Below are 14,362 nucleotides of genomic sequence, written 5' to 3'. Positions count from 1 at the left end.
CCATGTGAAAAAATTCCAATTAATTTTATATTATACTTTGGAAAATAATTAGTCAAATTTTTGTTTGTTTTATTAGGCAGTGTTTATTCTGGTGGTTTTGAATTGAATTGAAAGTCTTAGGTACTATAAAAATAGATCTTTTCTGACAATTATGAACGTAATCACAACAGTGTGTTGTCACAATTCATGCCTGTTGGGAAAATATGATTAATGAGAAAAAGTATTTCTTAGTATGACATATTTATGTAACTTTTCCATGGTTGGCTCATGTGTTAGGAAACGAACCCCAGATTTAGATAATCCTTCACTGTTTCTTATGCGTAAGAATATGTCAGCACCAGTGAGGAGCTCCAGCAGGAAGGCACTAAGCTATTGGTCTTTTTCAATATATGTGCCAGGGCTGAGAAATAATAAATCAGTATGACTTCAGAGGAGAAGCTTTTAATTAAATGATACCCGTAAGTCACCCTTTCTGTTTCCTTAGAGTTCTTTGTGAAAATCTCCAATGTGGCTTTGATGCTTAAATGTATGAATATATTCACTCTGTCTCCAAACTGCTTCACAATTTTCGCCTCACTTCTTTCTACATATTGTAAAGTGTCAACTTTAGCATTTCCAGAGTCTTTTTTAGGCACCTTATTTATTATTGCCCAGCTACAGTCAGCTTTACAAGCTTTAAATATTTATAAATAGGAAAAAGCAACACTTTATAAAGTCTTTAAGTGTTGTAACAGAAAAACAAGCTTAAAAAATGAAATTTAACTAGACCTTTACTGAGTTCACAGACCATTTTCACAGTAGTGTTGTGACAGTGTCTTTTAAACCTCAATTTCAGGAGAGGTTCAGGTGCCTTTGAATATATACTACTTACCTGTCTGGATAATCCTAAAAACAAGCCACAGGTCAGTGAGCTCTGAAACCAATAATAAAAGGAACTCAGCACTATCCTTTCCCATTTACACACACGCACGCACACACGCACACGTGACCAATATTGGAAGGGTTATATAAGAGAATAAATTGTCTAATTTCTGAGGACCTATAAAAACCTACGTAGCATTCAGTATCAGAAATTTTAGTCTTCATAACAGCCCCATTATACCTCCCTTGGAGAGGTTGAAACTGAAAATATTATGCATCTTGCCTGGAGGTATATAGTCAGGGATGGGAACTCAGACTAGGGGTTTCTGGTGTCACAGTCAGGTCTTCCCCACAACCCCTACTCCCCCAACACAATATACCACTTGTGTTCCTAGGAGACAATTCTCACTAACAAAGTTTAAAATTTTGCATACAATCTAGAAAGAAACAGAGGCCCAAATTACTCGTGATAGTAACTCTCGCAATTCCTTTATTTATAGTATTTTATAATTTATTTTGTTTTTATTTATAGAGCGTGAAGGAGAGCTAGATAATTAACTAATGTTAGGCTGAGGATAAACATAAAATTGGTATATAATCCCTGAAGATAAGCAGTCAGAGAAGTAGCAGCATAAAGTTTCCAGACACTCAGAAAACACAGCCACCTGGGGTTAGCAGAACAGGTTGTTAGAATATCAGCTACAGAAAAAGGAGTGGATTAGAGGACAAAAACTATTTTGATCAGATTTACTATAAGCAAAAACATGAAAGAAAACAATATTTTATCAGCTCAAATAAAGAAAAGCTCTTTCTGTCAGTCAGGACTGATAAGACTGATAGGAGATGTCTTTATAGGCAATTGTATGTCAATTTGTTTATTCAATAATTTTAAAATTTCTAGAACTAATAAGTCACTGATTATTTAGTCAATGAGAAATTGGTATATCTTATTGTACTAACCTACTGTTATCAAAATGTATTACAGGAAAGGGCAAAATGCAGGGAGAACAAATGGATAGTTTCCAGTTTTACTCAACATTCTACTCTGAGTTGTAGCTGGGAGCTGTCAGCTGTGATAATATGAGAACAAGGGATAAAACCTCAAATTATCTATTCAAAAGATGCATAAATAACTAAGTGAAATTTAGTCAAGTTTACAAGTTAATTTTGGGGTGTAAGAAGTAAAATGAATTTGGGCTTTATTAAGTATTTGATGCTACCAAATAATTATATTTTTAAAATTTACTTAATATTATCTGAAAATTATAAAATTCCATTGTAGAAGATATTTCTGCTCACAGGTATATGAACATTAATATTTACAAAGCAGATCTACTCGAATTTTTTTTTTTTGTACACAGAATCACATTTAGTGCATATCAAGTACAAAGTCTAGCCAATCAGGTGGACAATAATGTGGGAGGTGGCCACAGTCCAGGATATGGCTCCTAGATTAAAATACAACAAAAAATTAAATGTTACAAATTTACCAGAAATGAGCATTCTACATGGAATAGATCCTTGCTAGCCAAACTCTTAAGGAGTTGATATGCAAACTGTAATGACAATATGTACTCTATTTCCTGCAACTGCAATATATGTATTTGCTATTTAAATCATCTACTTCCTAGAATTAAAGACAGTCAGATTTACCACAGTAGACATCAACTGCTGCTTTTATAGGCTCAGAGGACAGGCTTTGAGACATTTCATTTATATGTTAACTTTCTTTCTTGGTCTCACTTTCATTCCATGTACAGAATATTAACTTGGGACTTTTCTGCCTAAATTTAGAGTTAGGAAGAAAGGCTAAGAACTAAGCCTGAGACTTCCTTTGCCATAAAACAGTAGATGGCAACCCTTTTCACTTTCCAAAGCAAAGCAAAGTGCTAGATTCTAAGCAGTACTATAAATGAGATAACTAAGAGTTTTGTGAACCATAGTTAACCACCTATTTATAATTTAGATTGAGAGGCTGTGCACTGGACATGGGCTTATTTTGGAAAGGTTGGGATATTATTCTCAACTTTTTTTTTTTTAATTTCATATGAAATCACAGGAACTTGGAGTTTGGGAGACAGTGGACTATGGTCATAAGAATCTAAATGACAAGAGGCTGGCTCCTGTAACCCATGATTATAGAGTAGAGGACTGCCATTGGGTAGTATCTGTAGTAACAGTGAGAGTGGGCCATTGGCCTTATTTTAACATGATCCTATGTGTAGGCCACGTTATCAGCTGATATCTGACTGTGACCGCATGAGAAACCCCAAGTGAAAATCTCCCAGCTGAATTCAGTCAACTGACAGACCCGTGAGAGTAGTAATTCATTCTTTAAGCCATCAAGTTTTGGAGTCTTTGTTCTGTAGCAGTAAATAACTAGAATCATCTGTAATCCTAAAGCTGTGGTAGGATAGTCACTTCACTTTTGCCTATATAATTTCTTGGAAGTGTAGAATAAAGAAATCTTAATTTATGCTATTATGTCTTAGCTTGGGTTCTCAAAAGCAAAACCTATGTGATGATGCTTTATTGAGGAGTACAAACGCAGAGTAGCAATAGTGAAAGGAAAAGGAAATGAGGCATAAGAGTAAAACAAATGTTGGTATATTACTAAGGTGGCTACAGTTTCATAAACACAGCTGTGTACTCAATCAAGCAATGTCTCTGGCTAGGCCATCTGGGGCTACTGTGCCTCAGAATAACCCTCTGGAGAGCAAGGGAGAGGAATTCATTCTATGGCTCCTTCGCATATATTGCCTCTCATTGGTCAAAATCTGCCCAAAGGGCATTTGTTCCCTCACCCTTCCAGGTTGTGTTGCCTGCACCTCCTGGACAGCTGCTGAGGAATGCAGAATCATAACCTTGAGCTTGGCACTTCATTTGAGTCTGGAATTTGTGGGAAGAGCCAAAGCCTCTGTGGGTGGGATCAGTCTAGGCTTAGGTGCCATAGTTGTCGGAGCTTCTGCTCCACTGGGGTAATTGATACTCTGTCAGAGACTGGCCCTCACTCTGGGAAACCCTACAATATTTAGGAATATTGAGAGATGAGGTCAGAGCAATGGCAGTTAGAGTACTCCATTGCCCAAATGCCTAAGGAATCAGGAGGCAGGTAAAGCCAAGTGAACCAAAGGAGACATATGAATTGGATGTGATTCAGTCTACCCGATGGACTAATCAGATCCTCTCCCATACTTCAATGATACCCAGTTATGGTTTATAGAATAAGAATAGGTTGCCCTCACTTCTTCTGCTAATGAAGGGGATGTGCAAGTCTAATTGTTCAAGGTAATAGCTATTTGCAATACATTTTAAAAGGCTATAGAGAATTATAAGATTGAGCTACAAATGGTACTTGGGTTACAATTATTACTTTCCATCTCCCTTTTCCAGCACTCATTCTAGAGTTTATTATCTTTAGCCAGCTCATTTTGGCTGATCATGTCATTTGTATTGTTGAATGATCCAGAGTATCATATCTGGAGTATTTATCAATTCTACTGAGGGAGCTTCACTGACCCTTTCAAGGTTGAAAGTGTATAATGTAATTGATTTGTCACCAAATAGCTGGATGACCTCCCTGAAAAATGGTGCCATAAAAGGAACTCAAAATCAGTCTCAGATGTTGGCAGGCTGTTTATTCAGTAAGATCAATAGCAGGATCCGCATAGTGAGAGGAGATCTATGCTATTATCTCATCAGCAGCTACCACTTTTGCAAACATAATCCCTCCTTTTATGGGCCCACAGTGAAATCACTGGAGTGGCTGATGAGAGTATCTGTCTGATATTGTCAGGACAGGTCATTCTATCTTCTCTGAAGTGTATCTTCTATGGTTGGTATTATGTGAGTTATAAAGATGCATGCACTTGTACACTCTTCCATATATGGATCCATATGCTTCTTCCCCAGACTTTCTTGTCCCCAGATCTTGCAGTTTTGGTCCTTTGACCAGTTTTTTGACCCAGTAACCAAGCTGATCCCACTACCCAGGAGTTATTATATATCTACATAAGACCAACTTCTCTTTCACATAGGTCTATAATCAAGTCCTTCTGGACTGCCCTTTAAGGGCAGCAACCATCCATTTCTGGCTTCAACCAACTTACGGCACTAACACATTTGTGAATCAGGCCTAAGTCCTTTCATTTTATGTTAGTTGGTTATAAGAAACACAGAGAAGAACAAAGGTGTGAATTGAGGGAGAAGCATCAGTGCTGCAGAGGTAGGGAAACTGGACGTGCCTTTGAGCTTATTTACAAGTAAATAAATCATTTTCACCATATTCTGTTTTTCTACTATGTCTTGTTATTTGGTAGATCTGTTAATATTAGCTCATAATAAGTTTCATTGGTCTCAAGTCATTTAGTGCCCTATATTCAGTCTCTCTTAGGGCCTAATAAAGCACATTAAGAGTTGGGTTTTCAAATGGAAAATGTTTCTCTACCTTAAAGGACATGCTCTTGCTCTATGATTCTAGGGGTTTATGTAATAACATGTAAATATGACAATCTGAAATGTAAATATTTTGTAATATTTAATTCATTTTAATTTTTTATGCTATTGTGATAAAAATGTTAAAAATTATTTCCCTGATTTTTAACACAAGAGATTCTATTATAAATGTTTCATCAAATTATAAAATACTTTTGTGACTTAAAACAAAAACACACATGCATGGACTCATATAAATAATTTATGAAGCATTTCTATATCTGTTAGAATTTTGTCTATAGTATTTTTAACTTTAGTCAACAGTAAGTATAGTATAGAGAAGGGAGCATTAGACAGAAGTTGAAAATACGGGTACATTTTTGTTTTCTCTACTTCCTTGTTAAATGTCCTTGGACTGTATTTCACATATCTAAACCCCATTAATTTGCTAAGTGCCAGTCACAACTCTAAATTTAATTATAATATCTGAATACAAAGGATGAAAGAGACATTTTCTTTTATCCCATTTCTATTCCATAATTTTAGGAAACTTTCTTTTTAAATTCTGTGCCCACGCTCAGATGTTTTGGTTAGTAAGTATGAGCATTGACATGATTGAAATATTTGGTTTCAACAAGTAAGATTACCATAAGTATGTATAAATGCATTAAAAAACTAATTATTCCTGTGTATTAACTCCAAACCATTCCAGAGAACATATGGGTTTTGAGATTAATTAGTAAAGTGCATATCTTTTAATTTAATGGTATATGATGAGGTGGTGTTCTATCACAGTGTAGTGGATGAACTGTAACTTGAGAATGTTCCACATACAAACGTTTTTTCAAAGGTTAAAAATTTAACAGACTATTTTGCACTTACAGAAAAGAAGTCTGTCTTTTGGCTGCACTTATTTATCTTTATCTTATCTACCCACATATGGATTGGTGCTCAACCCTTTGGAAAATAAAAAGAGCAAAATTATTTTCATATAATGTTTACTTTCTCATGAGGCTTATATTTGTATTTTTACTCATGTTTTCTTAAGATAAGCCTACTATTTCCTTACATTAAATAAAAATAAGTTTTGGTTTTGATTGTTTTCTTCATAAATTGGCTTTCCTTAACTAAAGTTTGCCTCCCAGTTTGTTGAAATACGTTGAGTTTTGTGTTACCTTATATATGGTTATTGTGGGGTCTTTTTTAACTTTTATTTTGAAATAATTTTGAACTTAGAAAAATATAAGAAGAATAATATTACAAAAAACTCCAGTATATCCTTTACTCATATTCATCAATTTTTAACATTTTGGCATATTTGCTTTATAGCTGTGTCTTTACTTCTTTTTGTTTCTAATAATATTTTGTGTATATTTCTTTTAAAATCATAATACAATTATGAAATTCAGAAAATTTAACATTGATATGATACTTTGATAATCTGTATCTCAATCCTGTCAGCTACCCAGTGAAAATTTAACATTGATATGATACTTTGATAATCTGTATCTCAATCCTATCAGCTACCCAGTGGCTAGGACCCATTTTCCTTTTATAATATTTCCACCTGCAATACAGGATCCTCTCCATGATTACATACTGCGTTTAGATGTCATGTCCCTGTAATCTCCTTTAATCTGGTGGTATTCTTTAATCTTTCTAAGACACTGATATTTGTTTTTAAAATAAAATATTTCTTATTTTGCGTTTGTCTATTGTTTTCTCATCAGAATCCTCCCTTAGATGTGGAATCTATTAATGAGTCTTGCCCAAACAATTTTTATTATTCCAACTTTACCACTTATATTAAAGGAGCCATGAAATGGTCCAGAGGGCCAAATAAGGGACAATTTATGCATAAAAATAAATAAGTACTGGAATATAATCCACTGAATGAAATAAATCATTAGTCGATATTCCTTTATTGATCCTTTAAGGGTATACAGTTATTCTAATATCATTTATTGAAAGAAAAAACCGACAATTATCCTTTCCCTAATTGTTGGTAGAGATCATAGGGAAGACATGACCCAAGAACTGGTTCCTCCCCCCTGCTCTTTCCTTGGAATGTATGTCACACCCACTACTCTCACAGTGGGAGCCATTTTCAAGGACACAGCCTTGAGATAGTAAGGTGGTGTTGAGACCATCTGGACAGTATACATGACTGAACCCAGTTAAGGCTTCTATATAAACTTTTAAGATTCTGGAAGGTGAGTGCAGAGATCTACTCATCTTGCTGCCACCCAAGACAAACCTCATATGTAAGTTCCCTTGTTTATTAAACCTGCCGCCTACCAATTTGTTGTGGTCTTCCTCTTTCTTTGGTCACTTCTTGCCCTCTGTGTTTGAGGACGAGTTTCAAAATCACCTGGGGAACTCCTGAGGTTGTGAACCAATACCAATGAATTATCTGGCATCTTTGGAGAATATCAGTTGACCTTGTATGGATTTCTTTTCTGACTCTGTATGTTCCACTAATCAGCATACATACATGTACATGTATAATATGTAAATGATGTATAAGTATATATAATAAGTGTGTATATATATGACATATATCTATGTCAAGATGATATGGTATTGGTGTAATCCATATACCAATACTATATCTTTTGTTAAAATAAATTTATGTATTTTATTTATTTATTTTTGGCTGCGTTGGGTCTTTGTTGCCGCACGCGGGCTTTCTCTAGTTGCGGAGAGCGGGGGCTCCTCTATTGCAGTGGGCATGCTTCTCATTGCGGTGGCTTCTGTTGTTGCAGAGCATGGACTCTAGGCATGCCGACTTCAGTAGTTGTGGCATGAGGGCGCAGTAGTTGTGGCTCGCAAGGCTCTAGAGTGTAGGCTCAGTAGTTGTGGTGCACGGGCTTAGTTGTTCTGCGGCATGTGGGATCTTCCCAGACCAGGGATCGAATCCATGTCCCCTGCATTGGCAGGCGGATTTTTAACCAGTCCGCCACTAGGGAAGTCCCCATATCGTCTTGATTACTGTAGATTTATAGTAAATCTTAGAATCAGGTTGTAGATCCTCTAACTTTATTATTCTTTTTCAAAATTGTTTTGGATATATTGTATCCTTTGCATCTCTACAAAAATTTTATAGTCAATTTGTCAATTTATGCAAAAGGTTGCTGGAATTTGGATTTGTTTGGTTTATTTATAGAATCTATAAATAAATTTCAGGAAATTTGACATCTTAGCACTTATTAAGTCTTCCAATTCATGGACATGATATCTCTCTCCATTTATCTTGGTCTTCTTTAATTTCTTGTGGCAGTGTTGTGTTGTTTTCAGTTTCTAGGTCTTATACATTTTTTGTTAAATATGAACTTTTATGCTATTGTGAATGGAATCTGTGTATTAATTTCATTTTAGGAAGTTTTTGGTTAGTATATAGAAATAAAATTGATAAAATAGAGTTGTGTATATTTACCTTTAACCTGCAGTCTTCTTAACTTGATACACAGCTATTAAAATTTTAAATTTCTTTGTGAGTCACTTTTGGTAATGTTTGATTTCAGACCTTTTAAATCTATTGAGACTTATTTTATGATCCAGCATACGTTCTATCCTGGTGAATTTTCCATGGCTGTTTGAAAGGAATATATATTTTTGTGTTGTTGGATGAAGTTTTCTACAATTGTCAATTAGATCATGGAGGTTGATATTGTTTTCAGGTCTTCTATATTCTTACTGATTTTCTATCTATGTTTTCTATCAGCTACTAAGAAAATGTTAATATCTCCACCTATAAATGTTTCTCTAATTTTTCTTTTAATTTTCTAAATTTTTGCTTCATGTATTTTGAAGCTCAGTTGTTAGGTACTTTTACATTTGTAATTGTTGTATCTTCCTGTTGTATTGACTTTTGTATAATCATAAAAATCTCAATCTTTATCTCTACTAATATTTCTTGTTTTAAACATATATTTTCTGATATAAGAATAATTGCTCATCTTTCCTGTGATTTGTGTTTGCATTCTGTTATTTTCAACCCCATTGTGTCTGATTTTAATTTGAATCTCTTATAGAAAGCATATGCTTGGAGCTTTCTTTTTTACCCTATTATAACAATATTTGCCTTTTCTATTATGTTATTTAAGCCATAAACAGTATTTATTGATATGATTGACTTTTTTGCCACCTTAATATTTATTTTGTATCATAAGTTTGTTCCTCTGTTCCTCCCTTACTGCTTTCTTTTGTGTAAAAATGTTTTATTATACAATTCTAATTCCTCTATTGAATTTTTAGTTGTGCTTATTTATATCGTTTTTAATAGTTTCTCTAAGGATTACAATACGCATTTTTAGTTTATAACGGTATACTTCAAATAAATACATATTTGCTTCCATTAGATATAAAAACTTAGCATTAGTATAGTTTCATTTCCTGTTTTTTGTGTGTTATTGTGATATGTATTACATGTATATACAGTATCAATCTCAAAATATAATTTTACAATTTTTGTTTTAAACAACCATGTCTTTTAAAGAAAGTCAAAGAAGGAAATGCTGTATGTATACTTTTATATTAACCTCCATATTTACTATTTCCAATGTCTTTATTCCTTCTTGTCAATCCAGATTACCTTTTTGTGCATTTTTCTTCAGTCTCAAGGACTTCCACTAGCATTTCTAGTAGCACAAATCTGGTAGCAACAAATTCAGGTTTTCTTTACTTAGGGACGTCTTTTTTTACACCTTAGTTTTTGAAAGGTAGTTTCACCAGATATAAAATTCTTACTTGACAGCTAATTTTTTTTCCTTTCAATACCTTTGATATACCATTCTTCTGGCTTCCATTGTTTCTGATGAAATGCCAATCATTAATACTATTCATTGCCCCCACATGTTTTGTATTTTCTCTTGGTCTTGTTATTGTATTGACTTTTAACACTTTGATTGTGATGGACCTATGTATGATTTCCTTCATGAGATTTGTTAAGTTTCTTGGATCTGAAAGTTATTGTTCTATAGCAAATTGGAGATGTTCTTGGCCATTGTTTCAAATATTTTTCTGCTCCTTTCTCTTTTTCTTCTCCTTCTGGGACTCCACTTTCACTTACTGTGGAATGCTTGACATGTGCCACGCATCTCTGAGATTCTTTCATTTTTCTTCTATTTTTCTTCTGTTTTTGATGTTAGACAATTACTGTTAGTCTACTTTGAAATTCATTGAGTCTTTCTCTGACATCTCAAATTTGCTGTCAAACCCATCTGGAGAATTTTGATTGTGTATTTCAACTCTAAAATTTCCATTTGATTATTTCATAGTTTCCATTTCTCTAATGAGATGCCCTATTTGTTCACTAATTCTTAGCACATAATCTTATAATTCTTCCTTTTTCTTTAAGTTTTGAACATATATATAAAAGCTGCTTTGAAGCCTTTGTCTGCTAAATCCAGCATCTGGGCACACTCAGACATTCAGAGTTATTCCTATTGGCTCTATTTTTCTTTCCCCTGATTGTTCATGAATATTCCATATTTCTTTGCACAGCTAATAATTATTGGAAAACTGGACATTGTGGACAATACAATGCAGCAACCTCTAATTCTATTTTGATTTACTGAGAATTTCTGTATTTTTATTTGTTTATTCATTTCATTTAATTAGTTGTTTAATAGGCAATTAAAATTTCTGTGTTCATACTGTGAAATCTATCTCCCTCTAGTATGCCATCTCTGCGTTTTGCTTTCTTTTTCCAATAGCATAGCTTCTTCCTGCATACTTTTTTTTTTTTTTTGTGGTACACGGGCCTCTCGCTGTTGTGGCCTCTTCCATTGCAGAGCACAGGCTCTGGACGCACAGGCTCAGCGGCCATGGATCACGGGCCCAGCCGCTCCGTGGCATGTGGGACCTTCCTGGACTGGGGCATGAACCCGTGTCCCCTGCATCGGCAGGCGGACTCTCAACCACTGCGCCACCAGGGAAGCCCCTTCCTGCATACTTTAAAGTCAGTCAAAGGTTAAGGTCAGATACTTCAAGCAATTAAGGCTTCCACCCTTTGCTCTCTGAGTTGTGTGTGTGACTTGAGGAACACATTCAAAGAGACAGAAAATTCTCAAGTCTCCCCAGGCTTTCAATTTTCACTGGGCTTCTAGGGTCTCCTTAGGAGTAGGTACTTTAGTCAGCCTTCAGCCAGGGAGGCTTGTGTGGTAAGTTTATTTTCACAGTCAGTCTTCAGGTCTCTCATTTCCAAAATCTGCCTTTTAAAATACTGGAAGCTCCTGATGCTTGCCTCAAAGGGTACTCAGTACCTCTGGCTGGTAAAGCGGCAGACTTTGCAGCTCTAAGTGAGGGTGGGATTATGGGGCAAGAATACCAAAATTCTGTGTACTTACACAACACAGTAACAAATTATCATGCATAAATACTTCTCAAGTTGTTATCTGAATTTTTAGTTCTTTTTCTTAGTGCCTGAGGTGTTGATTTTAAATAACATTTTCCAATTTTATATTTATTTTCTGCAGAGGGGATTGCAGTACTGCCTCATGACATTGTTCCTGGAAGTATGGTCCTTCAGTTTCAATCTGTTAAAGTAAGCAAATTATGCATGTTTCATTATTTCTTCTTTCTTACAGTTTGGGTGGGTGGGTGTGGGTGTTCATTTGCACATTGCTTTTTACACTTATGCTCGTGTACCACAGTTTATTCAAGCAAAGTTCTGTGTTGGGACATTTAATGGTCTCCAGTGTTGTTCAGTAGCAATCCTATAATATATAATCCCATGCATATGTATTTTTGTATTGTTGTGGTTGTATCTTCAAGGTAAATTCCTAGAAATGGAATTTCAATGAGGAAGAATAAACAGCATATAGTTTTGTTAGTTATTGCCAAATTTGTTCATGATTGCCTTCCCATCAGTGATGTATGAGAGCCTCAGTTTTCCTATAGCGTTTTTTTAAAATTTTTATTGGAGTATAGTTGATTTACAATGTTGTGTTAGTTTCAACAAAATGAATCAGTTATACATATATATATATATATCCACTCTTTTTTTTTTCTTTTTTTAAGTTTCTTTTCCTGTATAAGCCATTACAGAGTATAGAGTCGATTTCCCTGTGCTATACACTAGGTTCTTATTAGTTATCTATTTTATATATACTAGTGTGTATTTGTCAATCCCAATCTCCCAATTTAGCCTAATTTTTAAATTTTGGCTGATCTGATGGGTGAGGAATTGCATTGCACTATAGTTTTAATTTTTGTATCCCTTACCATAAGTTTACATCATTCATGTTTAATTTTATTTTTTATTTTTAATTATTCATGTCTTTCGCACTTTAAAAGAAATAGGATTTGTTTGTGACAAACTTATTAAGTTATAAATGTGATAAAATTCACCCTTTTAAAGTGTACAAATGTGATGAGTTCTGACATAGCCATGCAACCAACACTATAATCCAGAAATAGAATATTTCCATTACTCTAAAAAATCACTTGTGGCCCTTTGTAGTCAGTTCCCCCCTGCCATTTAAGGCTTCTTTAGTTCCTCTCAGCAAAGTTTTGTGGTTTTCAGTGTATAGCTATTGACCATATTTTTGTCAGCTTTATTCCTAAATATTTTGTATTATTAATGCAAGTGTACATGGTATTGTTTTTATAATTTTAATTTCTGATTGTTGATCGCCAGTTTATAGATATGCAGTTAAATTTTATATATTTTATCCAATAATTTTGCTAAACTCATGTGTTCACTTATGGTAGCTTCTTAGTAGATTCAGTGAAATTTTCTATAAATTATTATGTTTTCTGTGAATACAAATTTAATTTCTTCCTAAGCAAATAATATACTGCTACTACCTCCATCATCATACCCATCATTATTTTCATTATCATATATGCTTATTGCATTGGCTAGAACAAGGGTTTGTAAACTTTTCTGTAAAGAGCCAGATAGTAAATATTTTTGACTTTGTGGGCCTATAGTCCTTATCACTAACTGCTCAACTCTTACACTGGTAAAATAGTCATAAACAATATGGAAACAAGTGGGCATGTTTGGATTTAGCCCAGAGGCCATAGTTTTCAGACATCTTTTTTTCTGTGTTTCATTTTGGAGTGTTTCTATTGCTACATCTTTAAGTTCTCTAATCTTATCTGTAAATGTCTAACCAATCAATAATCTCATCCAGTGTATTTTTTTATCTGTGACATTTTGTTTTCATATCAAGATGTTTGATTTGAGAGTTTTTTATATTATCCATGTCTCTCCTTAACATGTTCAGTCTTTCCTCTAGCTTTTTGAATGTATAATAACTTTCAACGAGTACTAATTCTACCATTTTCTGGGTCAGTTTTCAATTAGCAATAATCGCGCCTCGGATAAACCTCATTGGCTACGATACTGCCACTGCGCAAAGCTTGGGTCAGTTTTAATGGATTTTTCTTCCTCATTTAGGGATATATTTTCATTTTGTAATTTGTGTCATACTTTTTTGCATTCCTGGTGATTTTTTAATTAGATTCTGGACATTGTGAATTTTATCTTTTTATGTGTAAGGGCAATTTTGTTTTCTATAAATATCCTTTACCGTTTTATCTGGAACATGATCAGATTACTTGGAAAGAGTTTGATCATTTGGGTCTTACTTTTTGTTAGGTGAAACTAGAACTGTGTTTGGACTAATAATCTTTCCCTACTACTGAGTCAAGACTCTGACTATTCTAGCTGTGGCCCCATTAATTACAAGTTGTTTTTTTTCACTCAAGCTGGTGAGAACAGGAATTTTTCTAAGCCCTGTATGAACTCTGTTCCCTTTTTCTTATAATCTTTTTAGGTGATTCTTTCTAAGACCTTAGTTTCCTCATACAAATGAGCAATCCGTATTCAACTGAATATTGATAGGGACCCTCTTCAGATCTGTGACATCCTCTCCTTGCTGGTACGTGCAGCTCTCCCTCTCCAGCACTCTGTCTTATAAAATTACTCTGTGAAGCTGTCTAGGTTTCCTTAGATCCCAGCTCCATTCTTCAACCAGAGAGACAATTGTATTTGCCTAGGCTCTCTTTCCTTCACTCTTCCCCAGAAACTTTCTCCAGGATGTCACCTGGGACA

General features: G+C 34.5%; 1 long non-coding RNA gene across 2 annotated transcripts in view; it reads left to right on the top strand.

Annotated features, from left to right (window-relative positions):
• Positions 1–11,930, top strand: part of LOC307181668 — a 49,155-nt gene extending 37,225 nt beyond the window's left edge. For both annotated transcript variants that reach the window (XR_013827001.1, XR_013827002.1), the window contains one exon: positions 11,775–11,930. This is a non-coding gene — a long non-coding RNA (uncharacterized lncRNA). The remainder of the gene's footprint in view (positions 1–11,774) is intronic.
• Positions 11,931–14,362: the final 2,432 nt, after the last annotated feature.

This window comes from Stenella coeruleoalba (assembly GCF_951394435.1).
Source record: "Stenella coeruleoalba genome assembly, chromosome: 2".
In the NCBI taxonomy this organism is placed as follows: domain Eukaryota; kingdom Metazoa; phylum Chordata; class Mammalia; order Artiodactyla; family Delphinidae; genus Stenella; species Stenella coeruleoalba.
The sequence above is the reverse complement of the archived record's forward strand: the minus strand, read 5'-3'. Positions and strand labels throughout refer to the sequence as shown.